Raw genomic sequence first — 15,661 nt, forward strand, 5'->3', positions numbered from 1 at the left:
TCCGTTATTCAGAATCATTCAGCTCTTCCTCTGCAGCTTACAAAATTTCTTGCTCTCTCAATAAATGTGAAATGCAGCCTATGGGAATATGTAACAACTACACCCATGTGTCTCATGACAACATGAGCACACAAAGGCTGAGTTGTGACAACAGCTCTTAAAGTTCGTTACTGCTTCTTTCAAAGTAAATCTAGAAGTGACCACAGGGAGCAGTATCTGTCAAAGGACGGGTAGCAAGATGCTTGTACATTGTTCTCATGCAGAACCAATCCAGTTTTTGAGTGATAAGTGGCTCATGCCTTTTGAAACATCGTTGCCACATGAGATATACTTGGATGCACTCATTTGAATGCAGTTTCATGACCTGAGTTGTGCTCCAAGTTGGCCACCAAAGTGAACTGGTGATTGTGGCTACCATTGTCAAATGCTGGTTAGTAGCTGTAATAATTAATTTACACTGTTGCTGCTGTCACAGGCAGACATTATGTGGAGATGTAAATGCATTGTTAGTCTTACTAACATGCAAAAACAATAGGTAGAGAAAAGCAATTGAGACATACTACAGACATGAAGTACCGGATAGGCACATAAAAGGATTTGGACATTGTAGCTTGGATTGTGAATTTGCATTGTTTTCTGGAACAAACTTGGCTATATTGCACCACATTGGATTCGTTTATACTGTGCAGCAGGAGTTCCACACAATGGTAGCTTATTTCTATAAAGTGTTTTGAGTACTTTTGCACTATTATTAAATTTTCTGACAGGGTTTGTATTTAAGTCATCTTTCTGATTATAATAAGTGTTAAGATTGCCACAGTAAGCTCATGCTTTTGTTGTTATCTGAAATCCAGAGTCATTGTGTATACATTTCAACCCTGTGTACACTCTCTTGCAAGAACACACAGTACACTTGTGTCATTGCAACCAGATTAATGTCTTTTAGCCCAAGTCAATCACTCACAAGGCTTCTTGTGTGTTTATAGGTGAGTTTTAAATTGTACTGTTGTGAAATTTGTGGTTTGTCGGTTACAGTATGAATTAGGGACAGAAAACATGTAGTGTTGCTGTGGTTGTTGCATGAGTTCATTTTAAGGTCCATCACAGGATTTCAGTTCTCTTCCAGAATGTGAAAGATGGATTACATTTCACCTACAACTATTATGCTTGGCTTAAGCTATCAGAGAAGACATTGGAGCTGACCGGAATGGTTATTTGGGATCTAGTGCAAATATTGCTCTACATTCATTTGTAGTTCATTGTAAGTAACAGTGGTAACTAATAAATACCTCATTCTGTAAAGAATTGAGCTCAAATGTATGAAACAGCTTCAGACATCTGATTACTTTCTGAGTGGGATAACATGTTAAATATTTGTCCTTAAGCATGTAATTGAGAAAAAGTTTAGGAAAGGTTTGAAATTATGCTTAAAATTTGTTGCAAACACTGAATGTATATAGTCTGGGTAATTTTTCTCCATGTTAATCAAAATTCAGCATTCAAAACATCTCAATGTTTATGACACATCTTCTGAACAAATAGTTAAGGAACATACAGTCATTTCCACAATTCTTATGGAGGATGGTTCAATAATAGTTGGAGAGACTGTGCAGAATACGTTAATTGCCCTCCTTCCCAACGACAATGTGGCAGTGATACTGAAATACAAACTAGATAACTAGAAGGAAAATTATCTGTTAATGTCAACATCTGCACAAGAAAAAGTTGCTGTTGCAATTTATGAACTCAAAAGTTTAGGAACCAGGCTCAAATAGTGTCTATTCTGATGTGTTCCAGATGGTCATTTCATTGTAGTGCCTTACCTGACAGTATTGTTGGACAAGCCATTGTTAACAGGTTTGGTGACCTGGGGAATGGAGCCTTAAAAAAGGAAATACTAAAGACCTTTCACAACAAAAAGCTACAGACACATGTGCTTACTAAATACTTTAGCCAAGGTCCAACAGCCCTGTTGTGTGGCTGTTTTGGGCACATATGAAGATCTTGGAGCTTAGTGTAGAACAATCTATAGACAATTAAGTTAACAGAACCTTTCAGTCTGTAGATCCCTTGAATTTTAAGTATGTGACTGCAATCATAGTGATGTTGATACCATAGAGAGGCAGCACTGCAACCAGAGTGAAGTAAACTGAACAATCCTCTGCCTTGTTTTCAGATGTCAAAAGAAAGGGGCATGATATAGGCTAGAGGCAGATAATGTGTCAAGAAACTATGAAATAATGTACAACTGTAAATGTTTAACAGTTACAGCCAGAAGTGAAATTACCCCCGATAACAGCAGACAAACACATACTATACATCATCTTTCAGCAATTACTGTAACGCACACATAAGAATACTCCAGTACAAGACAATCTATTGTGTGGCATTCAGAACAAATAAGAAGACATGGTCTGTAAAATTCAGATTAGGATCAGTCTTTATGTGTTTCATACACCCCTCGCTATACATAAGACATAGCCAATACAAAAAAATTCCAAAATCAGTGGGAGATATCAATAACTCCAAGTTCAGGAGAATAGAGTTAAGAGAAAACTCTACTGGAAAAAGTTTGTGTTTATATGAATTGTATGTACCATATGGCTAAATTTTAATTTGAAATAAGTGAAATAAACTGTGTGATATGTGGACCACACACATAAACTCCAAGTTGCACATCAGGTACCAGTACACTATGAACTAACCAACCTAGCCAGCTGAATTAACAAATAAGTTGTTGAATGATTTTTAGGTTATGTAATTAATACTGTAGACACTGTGAAGCTAAACTAGCTTTCTCCTCAATTAGCTCATCCTGTAGACCTAAACTAAGCAAAATGACTACATATGTATAAAAATATAGCACGATTGCTTCACAGAGCAATTTGTACTTTTTACTTTTTGTACAAATGGCTCCTTATATAATTTGAAGTTAAGTTTGAAGTAAATATCTGTTCACAGGACATTAGAGGCCCTTCGTCTGTAATGCATGTTTTCTATTGCATTTGTATAATTGAATTAAAATTTTCAGAAAGCAATAAAAACAATTATTGGAGTTATGCATATTGCAACTGTAAAAAACTGTATAACTTACTTTATAATACTCATACAAAAAGATGTACTCCCATCCAGTAACTAAGTTTTTAGGAACAATGAAAGCTTATGATCTTACGTTACTGAAGTCTAGGAAATGTTACAAAGTATGATGCATGCTTTTGTCAGGATTTCCATCATCACAAAATTCTCAAAATATGTAAACAAAGGCATACATGTACACAAAACACAGCATAGTTGAAACCTCCTGGCAGACTGTGTGTCACAGGCCTTGCCTTTCAAGGGCAAGTGCTTTACTGGCTGAGCTGTGCAAGCGTAATTCACAATACATCCTCACAGCTTTACTTCCACCTGTACATCATGTCCTATGTTCTAAACTCCACAGATGTTCTCCCATGAAACTTGTGAGACCAGCACTTCTGAAAGAAAGAATATTGTGGAGACATGGCTCAACCACAACCTGGAGGATGCACCAGAAAAAAATTTTTGCTCTGCAGTGAAGTATGTGCTTCTGGGAAGCATCATATCAGTGATCAGTGCACACTCTGCTGCAGACTGAAAATTTCATTTGAGAACATCCCACAGGTTGTGGCTAAACCATGTTTCTGCAATGTTATTTCTTGCAGGAGGGGTAGTCTCAAAAATTTCACGGAAGAACTTCTGTGAAGTTTGTAAGGTAGGAGATGAGATTCTGATGGAATAAAGCTGTGAGGATGGGTTGTGAGTCATGTGTGGGTATCTCAGTTGGTAGAGCACCTGCCTGCAAAAGGCAAAGGTCCTGAGTTTGAGTCTTGGTCTGGCACACAGTTCTAAGTTTCATATCAACTCACATTCCACTGCAGAGTGAAAATTTCATTCCACAACACAATCACAAAATGTATCATGTAAAAATATGTACACCAGTATTCAATCTTTTTTAGAGATATGTGTATGAATTTATACTCTGAGTACATGACATTCATGATTCCAAAAAGAAATTCAGCATTTATGTTGTTTACAAAACCATGAGTGAACTCTCTTTCTTGCAAAAAAACCACAGAATGACTTTTAGAAACACAGAAATTAATAGTACAATGTGGCACCATAGGGAATGCTGCATACCATTCTAAGGAAAAGAATGCTTATTAAGGTGGTGTCAGGCTTAATAATGAATAAGCAATGTAGAAAATAGGGGAAGAAAGAAGATTATTGGATGTGATCAGAAAGAGGGAAAAATCTTGGCTGGGACATATACTTCATAGAAAAAAGGAATTATAGAGGAAAAGTGGAAGGACTAAGAAGAAGAGGTAGGAAGAGAATTGGAATGATGCATGACATTAGAGGAGAATGAATTTACAAACAGATGAAGGAAGATGCTCAGAACAGGACACAATAGAGAGCCTGTCATTAGAAATTTTTACTAAGGAGAAGCTTCTCTTTCTATATCTCCTTGGGTGCCTTCAATAATCTATGGTGACCTGCCACATCCACATGCCTATATGATTTAAGGGTCACAAAATGTCTTCACTACAACTGTGTCAATTATTGTAGAGGAGACAAACTGAAGCAATATTTTCTTTTATAATTTATGGACGGCTTTGGTTTGAGCTGCATATTACAGTACCTGTATTGTTTAACATGCACGACAGCACAAGTTCAGCAGTCAACAGTTGTGGCATTATCAGTTGGTAAGCCCATCCATCACAGCAAAGTCATACTGCATCAGATGGGAAAAATTGGTTTTTAATTGTCCTGAGGCAAAACACCACATAAAAATTAAAATGACACAGGTTTTTAATTTTCCTGGAGTCATAAACCACATAAAAATCAAAATGACATCAGTTTTTAATTATCTCGTGGCCAAAAACCACATAAAAAGTGAAATGACATCGGTTTTAATTATTGTGAGACTGGTGCAAGACGTGTTCAATATGCTGTCCCCTGCTTTCTGCCACAAGTTGAAACCGAGAAACAGCATGCTCCACAACAGATCAGAATGCCTCGCGGGTCCTGTTCAGAATGCATTGTGCAATGCATGCCTTCAATTTAGCTATGTTTGTAATTGAAACCCTGAACACAACATCTTTCAGATAACACAGCCTGAAGTCACATGGTTGGAGATTAGGTGATCTGGATGGCCATGCTGTAGGGAAATGATAGCTGATAAGTCTAGCATTTCCAAAATGCTGTTGCATCTGATGCTTCACTGGCTGTGCAATGTGTGGAGGAGTGCCACCTTGCCTATAAATGATCCTACCCACACATCCATGCTGTTGAATGGTTGGAATGACATTGGTGTACAGAAGACTCTCGTAGCATTTTCTCATAGCTTTTACAAGAGACAATACATGTAAAGGGACTCGCAGGACTCATCACTTCAAAAAAATATGGCCCTAAGATAAACAATGCTGTCAACCTGCACCACACCGTCACCTTTGCAGAATGAAGTGGTACCGGCTGACATATGCGCGGATTTTCCGCTACCCATAAAATGTAATTCTGGACATTGACATGTCCTTGGAGATAGAAATGGACTTCATCCATACACAGAATGTTCCATGGCCATTCATTGTCCACTTACATATGTGCAAAAAATTCCAGAGTGAACATTTGTCTTGCTGGCAGGTCAGCAAGAAGTAAGTCCTGAACATGGCTTATTTTGTGTGGCTAATGAAGGATGTTTTGTAGTATTTTATACACCACGCTCATAGGCATGTCCAACATTCAGGCAATTCCCCATGCACTACATGTTTGCACACCACTGCACCAGCCTTGCTGCAGTGCTGTGGCCACATCTTTGACAGGGGTCTGATCAATTGTCTTCCCCCCTTTGCCACACCCCCCTTGAAAAAAATATCTTTTCAAACTTCGTAATCATTTTCTCCAGACACCTAACAGAGATCAGTCCAATACCTCTTTTCATACTCTTTAGAGTCCAGAAATTCTGCAGGGCTACTGGGTGCCCAGTTACCTTCCACGTAAAAGAGTTTTACCAGCAGCACATGATTCTTCTTTAAGACAGTCACATTGGGTATCTTGGATGCAAACTGAGGAATAGCATCTGACATTCCTGCTCTGCTGCAAATGAGACAGAGGGGCAAATGTATGGCTCGGAATATACACTACTGGCCATTAAAACTGCTACACCAAGAAGAAATGCAGATGATAAACGGGTATTCATTGGACAAATATATTATACTAGAACTGACATGTGATTACATTTTCATGCAATTTGGGTGCATAGATCCTGAGAAATCAGTAACCAGAACAACCACCTCTGGCTGTAATAACAGCCTTGAGACGCCTGGACATTGAGTCAAACAGAGCTTGGATGGCGTGTACAGGTACAGCTGCCCATGCAGCTTCAACATGATACCACGGTTCATTAAGAGTAGTGACTGGCGTATTGTGACGAGCCAGTTGCTCGGCCACCATTGACCAGACGTTTTCAATTGGTGAGCTATCTGGAGAATTTGCTGGCCAGGGCAGCAGTTGAACATTTTCTGTATCCAGAAAGGCCCGTACAGGACCTGCAACATGGGGTCGTGCATTATCCTGCTGAAATGTAGGGTTTGGCAGGGATCGAATGAAGGGTAGAGCCACGGGTCGTAACACATCTGAAATGTAACGTCCACTGTTCAAAGTGCCGTCAATGTGAACAAGAGGTGACCGAGACGTGTAACCAATGGCACCCCACACCATCACGCCAGGTGATACTCCAGTACGGCGATGACGAATACACGCTTCCAATGTGCGTTCATTGCGATGTCACCAAATGCGGATGCAACCATCATGATGCTGTAAACAGAACCTAGATTCATCTGATAAAATGACGTTTTGCCATTCGTGCACCCAGGTTCGTCATTGAGTACACCATCGCAGACACTCCAGTCTGTGATGCAGCGTCAAGGGTAACTGCAGCCATGGCCTCCGAGCTGATAGTCCATGCTGCTGCAGACATTGTGGAACTGTTTGTGCAGATGATCGTTGTCTTGTTGACTCAGGGATCGAGACGTGGCTGCACAATCCATTACAGCCATGCGGATAAGATGCCTGTCATCTTGACAGCACAACATTCCGTTTTACCCTCCTGAACCCACAGTCATTGGATCTCGACCAACGTGAGCAGCTTTATCATGATACAATAAACCGCAATCAGGATAGGCTACAATTCAACCTTTATCAAAGTCAGAAACGTAATGGTACGCATTTCTCCTCCTTACATGAGGCATCACAGCAATGTTTCACCAGGCAACACTGGTCAATTGCTGTTTGTGTATGAGAAATCGGTTGGAAACTTTCCTCATGTCAGCACATTGTAGATGTCACCACCGGTGCCAACATTGTGTGAATGCTCTGAAAAGCTAATCATTTGCATATCACAGCATCTTCTTCCTGTCGATTAAATTTTGCGGTTGTAGCATGTCATCTTTGTGGTGTAGCAATTTTAATGGCCAGTAGTGTAGCTTAGCTCATAAAAGTCATAGTGGCTCTATTCCCTGTTGGTGTATTACAAAAATAATTTACTAATTAGTCAGTCAAATAACTGAAGGTAGACATGTTATTTGAATTATAAATTAATGAGCATAAATAAATAGTGAAACATTTGTAATAAACAGGGGCAACACTGCAGATTTAACTTTTAAGAACAGATGATTTATTCAGTAAATTCCAAACTGCTACTGAATGGTGGTCGTATAATCAGTTTTATACACAAATAAATTTAATTATTGGAATATATCAGCAATCCTTGAATTACCTAATATGACACAAAAGATGACAGAATCTCCACTAAGTCAAACCGTGATGTCCACTCAGTACATAAATTCCTTTACCTGCATTCTTAAATGCCCATAACCTAGATCCTACAAGTGTTCCAAAGTGTCTCTACGAAAATAAAATCACACCACTCTGCCATACTTTCTGATGGCAGAAAACTAGAGTCTCTTCTCCTTGATCGAAGTCCCAAACTCTTCTCCCATTTCTTTGTCCATCCTGTTCCCAGGAGCATCACTTCCACCACCAATGCCCTTTAATATCATGACACTTCACCCAATGAGACCATAAGTAGCTCTCCATAAAGTTATGCCCTTCATACAACATTTTATTTATATGCAAACTGTTCCTGCACTGTTCCTACACTAATGTTTCTATCACTAAAATACATATTATAATTGGTAGGTTGAGGCAAGATGTGTCTGTTGATACCAGTCCAATTATACACATCATTAACATAGGCATATTTGTGCTTCTAGCACTTCATTCACATTATAATCAGTACTGATTGTAGTTTAGTAAATCAGTTCACTAATAACTACATAATGGTTAGTTTTATCAGTGTAATTGTGGAGAATGACATGGTTCAACACCCTTAGACCTATACATTTAATATTACAGAATATTTAGCAACAAAAATGTAATATCCACTGTTTGTGTCAATGATGGCTATTGTGCAATGCCATTACTGGTCAATTGTTTACTGCATATCATAAAATTATTTATCACTCAGTAAATTAAACATTTGCTGTGGAATGAATGATTTAATTATGAATATGTTTATGATTGCACTTGGGAATTTCTGTACACTGTATTGTACTCTACTGATTGATTTGATGTTTTTTTTTCATTTATTGTGCCAGTTTTCCCAGCCTCATTCAGGTTTTTAAAGTGTTTACTATGTGTACCATTAGCCAGCTCTGTGCTTTAGGGTCTGACTACCTGTGGTCCATCATGACTGTTCTGCAGCCGCCTGTTATCACCCTGCTGATAAAACCCAGTCACTCGCTCACACTAATTTTGTCGTTTTCCTCAGGTCCTCTCCATTCCTGCTTAGCAGAAACCATTCACACCCCTTTAGTTTTCTGTTCATATTTACTCAGCTTCAAAATCCAATTAACTCTATGTTATGTTTAGCTGCAGTCTTGGGATTCTCTAAAAACTTGATAAATTATAGTCTCCTATTGTAAGCACATCCTCAACCATTCAATAAACATTAACTACTTGTTAATTTCCATTCCACCAAGAGTTTCTCCCTAGACTTGTTAAGTTAAATCTATGAGTTGCGCATCTGTTGGTATGTATACTGGTGACATTTTAGTTAAACTTTTTTTGTCCACCTAGAGCCCTCCTTCAGAACACTGCACAAATAAGTATGAGCTAGATAAGGATATTAGAAAATTTGAGAAGAAAATATTTAAAAACTTAAAGCATTAATGCAGAAAGAGCTCATGAGTACTTACTTATGGATTACAGTACATGTGCAAATATGGTATAAGGATATGCTTGTTAATCATGTGACAATTAAGTATGTACCACCTCTTTGCAAATTTTAATCCATTCTTATTAATTTTTGTAATATTATTATCTAGCTTTTCCTTATTTGTGTGATATTTTACTGTGCAAAATTCTGGAGGGTTCCTGGTGCCTTTTACATCACACTTGTTCAGCATGATTCATTCGTTGATTGATTCACAAATCATGTTCATTGCATCTATTTTGGAATGATAACCTTCAGGTTTACAGAATGAGTTATTTTATAGATTAACAGGCAGAAATAGCAATTACTGCCTATCTTTCTTAAATATACTAACAACCAGTTACAATTAGCACTCACATTGTTAATTATGATAATTACTTTCTAGATGACTGCTCTACATGCAGGGTGATTCAGCTAAACAGTTCACCTCAAAAAGTCCCAGAAAAATTTAAGGTTTCGTAAAACTGTTTATGCTCAGATGAACTGTGAGAAATGCCTCATCAAAAGATGTATAATTTCATTTCATAGTATATTAATTACAGAGATATTGGCAACAACTTTGCTTTTTCAAATAGACCTGCAATCATTTCTGCTGATAGTATTGAAGTTCATGGAATTTCAATCTTTAAAATTCAATTAGTAGTTTTGGAGGAATTACAAATTTAGAACTCAGGATTTATCTGTTTTTGAACATGAAACCGACTGTTGTCCTATGTGGAAGTTTATGATTTGATAGCCAAATATGGAAATATGTCATGTCAGACGGAGAGGAAACAGATTGTTGCATCAATGCTGTATGGGTATAAAGATGCATGACGGAAGTGTAGCTTTCATTCCGTCTGCATCATTCATGTATGTCAAGTGCTCATTAGTTTCAAAAAATAAATGTTTTTCACTAAACAAGAGAAACTATACATGCCATTCATGGAGACTGCAGACAGAATTTGAAGAGAACAGTTGCATTATACTCACAAAGGAACCTTGACAAATGATGACCAATAAGAATGACATTTCAGTGATTGTGCAAAAAATTGTTATTGAAAAGGCATTGGAATACTATGCGAAGGACAAGAAGCTGCCTGCAATGAAGAGAGTGAATGAAATAGTCATTCTGATAGCTGTTGCTCACAGTCCATGTTAGCTCCAGAGAAATGGCAAGTGACTCTGGAATATTTCTGCCCAAAGGTGTTTGTATTTTGTGTACAAATAGTCTCCATCTGTATCATGTGCCAGTTCACCACCAGATAACCAGAGGGACTGCAGAAGACACATATCACTTTGTTCTGATTATTCTTTCTTTGAAGAATTGTCTTTATTCATGAAGCAACCTTCACAAATCATGGAAAGCTGAATGTAAGAAATATGTATCATTGGTTCACTGCGAATGCATACTGACTGAAGCAGGTTTCACACCAGAGACTATGAAGTGTGTATGTTTGGTGTGGGGTTATTGGAGACTACCTAACTGGTCCTTAATTCATTGAAGAAACCATAACAGGTAAACGGTGCTCAGTTTCTTACCAAATTGCTACCTTCTCTCATAGATGAACTACCATTTGAAATACAAAGACATATGTCATAACATTATGATGGGTGCCTATCTCAATACTTGCTTGTAGTTTTGAAAGCGTTCACTGACTCTTTTCTGGTCACTGGAGAGAGTGTGAAGTCATTATCAGTTCACCTGCACATTTGCCTCACTCAACATCACTGGGCCTTTTTCCCTGCACAAATTCTCACAACCCAAGGTGATTTAAAACAACATCACTTCATTGCAGCATTTGAAATGATACTGAAGGAATCCCTTCAGTCTGTCCCAGACTCTTGCAGCAGCAACTGCAAACATTTATTGCAGAGATGGTGGACATTTGAAACACTTGATGACATAAATGGAACTGATGTGTTTATGACCACATTCTTTAGTGATTACCTTTTCATTGCTATTGCTATTCTGCAAAGTAAGTCTGTTCCCTGACACTAACTTCAATACATAAAGTTATTATTTAACAGTCTTTACTCCTTAGATCTCTGTTGTACAAATTCATTCAATTTTTTATGTACATCTTGCTTTCAATGCTCTGAAAGAAACAAGAGCAGAACTGTTAGTGTTGTTAACTCGTAAATCATCCTTAGATGTGATGTCCTTTGCCCTCCAGCTGATGTGTCAGTCCAACCACATGCAGCCAACAGTGATTATTTTCAGTTTAAAGCAAATTTTACTGCACTAATCTGCTTTTGTAAATAGGCTCTCTTAGTTGTATGATACTGGAGCAACCCAACAACCTGATGCCACAGTTCTGTGTGACAACACTAACTTCCATGTAAGGTATCAATTGGTTCTAAATACTGTAATTTCTCTGTAACTAAAAACATAATATTGAAGAATGAAAGACCGTTGAATTTGTCTGATTTAGAACTACATTATGACTTTTCTTTCTCTTATTGAGATTGGTTACTGTTTTATTTACTACTTCATACTGAGCACTTGGATAACTAATGGTCTCAGAGAATGTTGTCAGTGTCAACATGCTGAAAATGCTGAATGAATACTAGTATCATCTGGAATTCACATCTAGCAAACTAAATATGTTGATAAATTATAGTAGTAGCTAAAGAACTTCTTTCCAACTCCTGAATTTTTTGCAATTTCCAGTTCTCATGCCTGATGCCTGCTGGTTATCTATAAAAAGACTCTAGGGCCAGAATAATCTACATGGAGACTGGTTTTGCTTCCAGTCTTGTGGGTTGTGAATATCATATTTCATTCTAAATTTGTTCTTATTGTTAACTACAAATAAGACTAGGGACTAAATGTATTGACGACGCATGTGTAAGAATCCCATAGTTTCTGAACAGGTTTCTGGAAGATATTCAGTTATCACCTTTACATAATTTTCTCTCTGTGCACTTCTGTAAAATAAATACGTTTTTGACCTTAACTGTATTGTTCCAGATTATGCCATACAGAAATATACCAGCAATCTTCTCTGTGGCTCAACACACAGAGAGAGATTTCTGAGTGCAAAAACATGCAGAACTGAACATTCTAATTAACTTGTCCACATATAGGTGCCACAAGTTGTAAGCCTAGGAATTTCACAAAAGGGATTTCATTTACTGTGTGCTGACTGATCCCTACATATTTTTATTTATTTGACATTGCACAGCCTGCTATGAATTTATGTAAGAGTAAGAGTTACACTGTGAAAGAAGTTTCTTATGATCACACCCACGGATAAAATTCCTGGTATACATGCTCTGTCAAAGTGGAATAAAAACATGAGCTGTTGATAATTTCCTTCATCAGGCTCAAATGGCTGTCATAAATGATTTATTTATGCTGCAATGGACTATTATTGGCCCATGATTGACATGTTTACATCACAGTGACATATTGCCAGAGATCATTTCAGCATCTGATATGCTAGTAGTGGTTATTGGTACATAAACAACTCAGTAAATTCCTTTGCACACTTTTAACATCAAGAGGCTCCTTCTACGCTACACTAAGATTATAGCCGCTTCGTTTCAAATATCATCATAGTCAAAAAGGTACTGATTTTCAGTGAATAAATGTTTGTTGTGATCTTTTAACTGAGTTGGGAAAACTGATGTCTACTATTACAGTATGAAATAACTATCTAAGCAGATCTAACAGATCTGCGTTAGATGTGACACTTTCGCTCCTGTAATTTCTCTTTCTGTTAGGAGGAATTCCACCAACTGTTTCCACTTACTGTTATCAGTAAGACGAATATCATCTATCTTATAGAGTTTCTTTGTTTCATGTTTAACAGTGCTCCACATTACTTTTGCTCGGTTATTGGAAGTTTATCTATTTTGTTAACAGTCTATGTTTCTTATTTCTTTGTTGATAATACAATGAAGAATTTTGCAATGTTGCCTGCGATGAACCTTCAAGTTGTGGGGATGTAGAACCACTAGCTCTACCCCCCCCCCCTCCTAGTAATATTGCTGCCCTATTACAGCAAGAACAACTGTATATTTTCCAGATCAGTTCTCTGTAGTATGTGCTCTATGCTGCATGCATTGTGTATACACTGTGAGAATAAAAGTATTCATTATAAATGACAGGAGTGCAAGTGATTATTTATTGCCGTAATTACCATGCTCGCTTGCCACTACCTACAGTGGTGACCCCATTATATTCTTTCCATCCATGCCGTGAAATACTGGGTTATATTCACGCCGAGTGGTTCTAGGTGCTTCAGTCCGGAACCGCACTGTTGCTATGGTCGCAGGTTCGAATCTCGCCTCGGGTATGGATGTGTGTGATGTCCTTAGGTTAGTTAGGCTTAAGTTGTTCGAAGTCTAGGGGACTGATGACCTCAGAAGTTAAGTCCCATAGTGCTTTGAGCCATTTGAACCATATTTATACTCATGCCGGCATGGTGCCAATCACAGTGGGATACAAATTTTACGCCATGGAGAACATGTTCCCCAATTGTGCATCATCACCTGGAAACACTACAAATGATTTATTTCTGCATCTATTTGGTGTTCTCACCAATTCCCAGGTGCAACTGCGGTTCTCGAATGGTCGACAGTGTTCCCATTGTTTCAACAACCTTGAACCAGGGCTTTGTTATCTCTCGCCAAACAGATGAACACACTAAATCACAAATCAAGTACAATGTTATCAGGGAAGGTGGTGAGATGAAGCCTGCTACTTCCTTAATTAACTGTGCTACATCAACAGCACGGTGAACCATACACGGTGAACAACGGCTGCCTGTCACCGTCCCCATCTCCCACCTACCCAGCTCTACTAATATACCAAAAGTGACAGTGTTAATGAATTACACCACACCCATTTCCATTCTAATGACTCAGTGTGTATTGACATTCCATGTGCAATGTACCAAATTATGGATACCCTCCAGACTACCGCAATTGTTGACGAACAATCGCCACCATATACGACTGCCTTCCACTGCATAGAAACATTATTTACAGCTTATTGCAGACAAATACATTCTACAAGTGACCTTCCCATGCCAGACCATGCTTTTGAACGGTCTACACCTGAACTTTACATTCCGAGTGATGCCGTACATCACCCGGGTGACGTCACACGTGATATGGCCACGCCGCGACCCGCGCCACGTCATCACGATAAAGTCACACAGACAGCAGCCATGTCTTTCTTCAAGCAATGCCTGCTACATGAAGTCACTCAACAAGCAGGAAAAACATATAATTCATGAAATTAATTGTACTCTCACTCTATTTCCCCATGCCCCTCCCTCCTTGTTATCTTCATGTTTTGCCCTTTGATCAGGCGATGGCAGCATAAGACTGTCAAAATCAATCATCTTGGATCAATAAAAGTCTCTCTGCACTGTGATCGTGGCCTACAAGTGTGTTCTTCATTCCCAAACATACCAACTGCTCCACAGCACAGCATATGTACCTTACCTAAATAAATATGTATATCTGAAGGACCAAGCGAGGTGGCGCAGTGGTTAGCACGCTGGATCATATTTGGAAGGAAAATGGTTCAAACCCGCGTCTGGACATCCTGATTTAGGATTTTCGTGATTTCCCTAAATCGCTTCGGGCAAATGCCGTGATGGTTCCTTTGAAAGGGCGTGGTAGACTTTCTTCCCCATTCTTCCCTAATCTGGTGGGACGGATGACATCGCTGTTTGGTCCCCTCCCCTCCAAATCAACCAACGAACCAAATTTGAAGGTGGGATGTAAGGCATCTCGAAATGTCATCATGGAAAATAAACACCTATAAAAGCAATTGGTTGCAGCTAATTACCTATAATTTCGGCTGTTGGCGTGTTATAATAGGTCACTCTCTCTACCATGAATTTCTTCTCCAAGTCAGATTGGCCGGCCACTGTGACCGAGCGGTTCTAGGCACTTCAGTCTGGAACCACGCGACCGCTACCATCGCAGGTTCGAATCCTGCCTCGAGCATGGATGTGTGTGATGTCCTTAGGTTGGTTAGGTTTAAGTAGTTCTAAGTTCTAGGGGACTGATGACCTCAGACGTTAAGTCCCATAATGCTGAGAGCCATTTGAACCATTTCCAGGCCAGATTGAAACCAGTCGCTTGGCCGATCCAGCCCGCACGAGCCGGTTGGACACTCGTGCCCTCTAATATAATGCAGTGAGATGCAACTGCACAGAGTTTTCATGCCTCGCGACCACAGTATACGGCGAGCGTGACCGCAGCTACAGCCCACGCACCGGGGTAACACAAGGAGTACCTACAACAGCTGCTGCATTGGGTGACCTACACCGATGTGCCATCCTCCACAATTGCCACAAACCAGGACCTGTCCACCATGCCATGTTCCTCGGTACCCTACTATGATGCCGACATCTACGATGCTAACAG

This window comes from Schistocerca nitens, chromosome 1, assembly GCF_023898315.1.
Source record: "Schistocerca nitens isolate TAMUIC-IGC-003100 chromosome 1, iqSchNite1.1, whole genome shotgun sequence".
NCBI lineage: Eukaryota > Metazoa > Arthropoda > Insecta > Orthoptera > Acrididae > Schistocerca > Schistocerca nitens.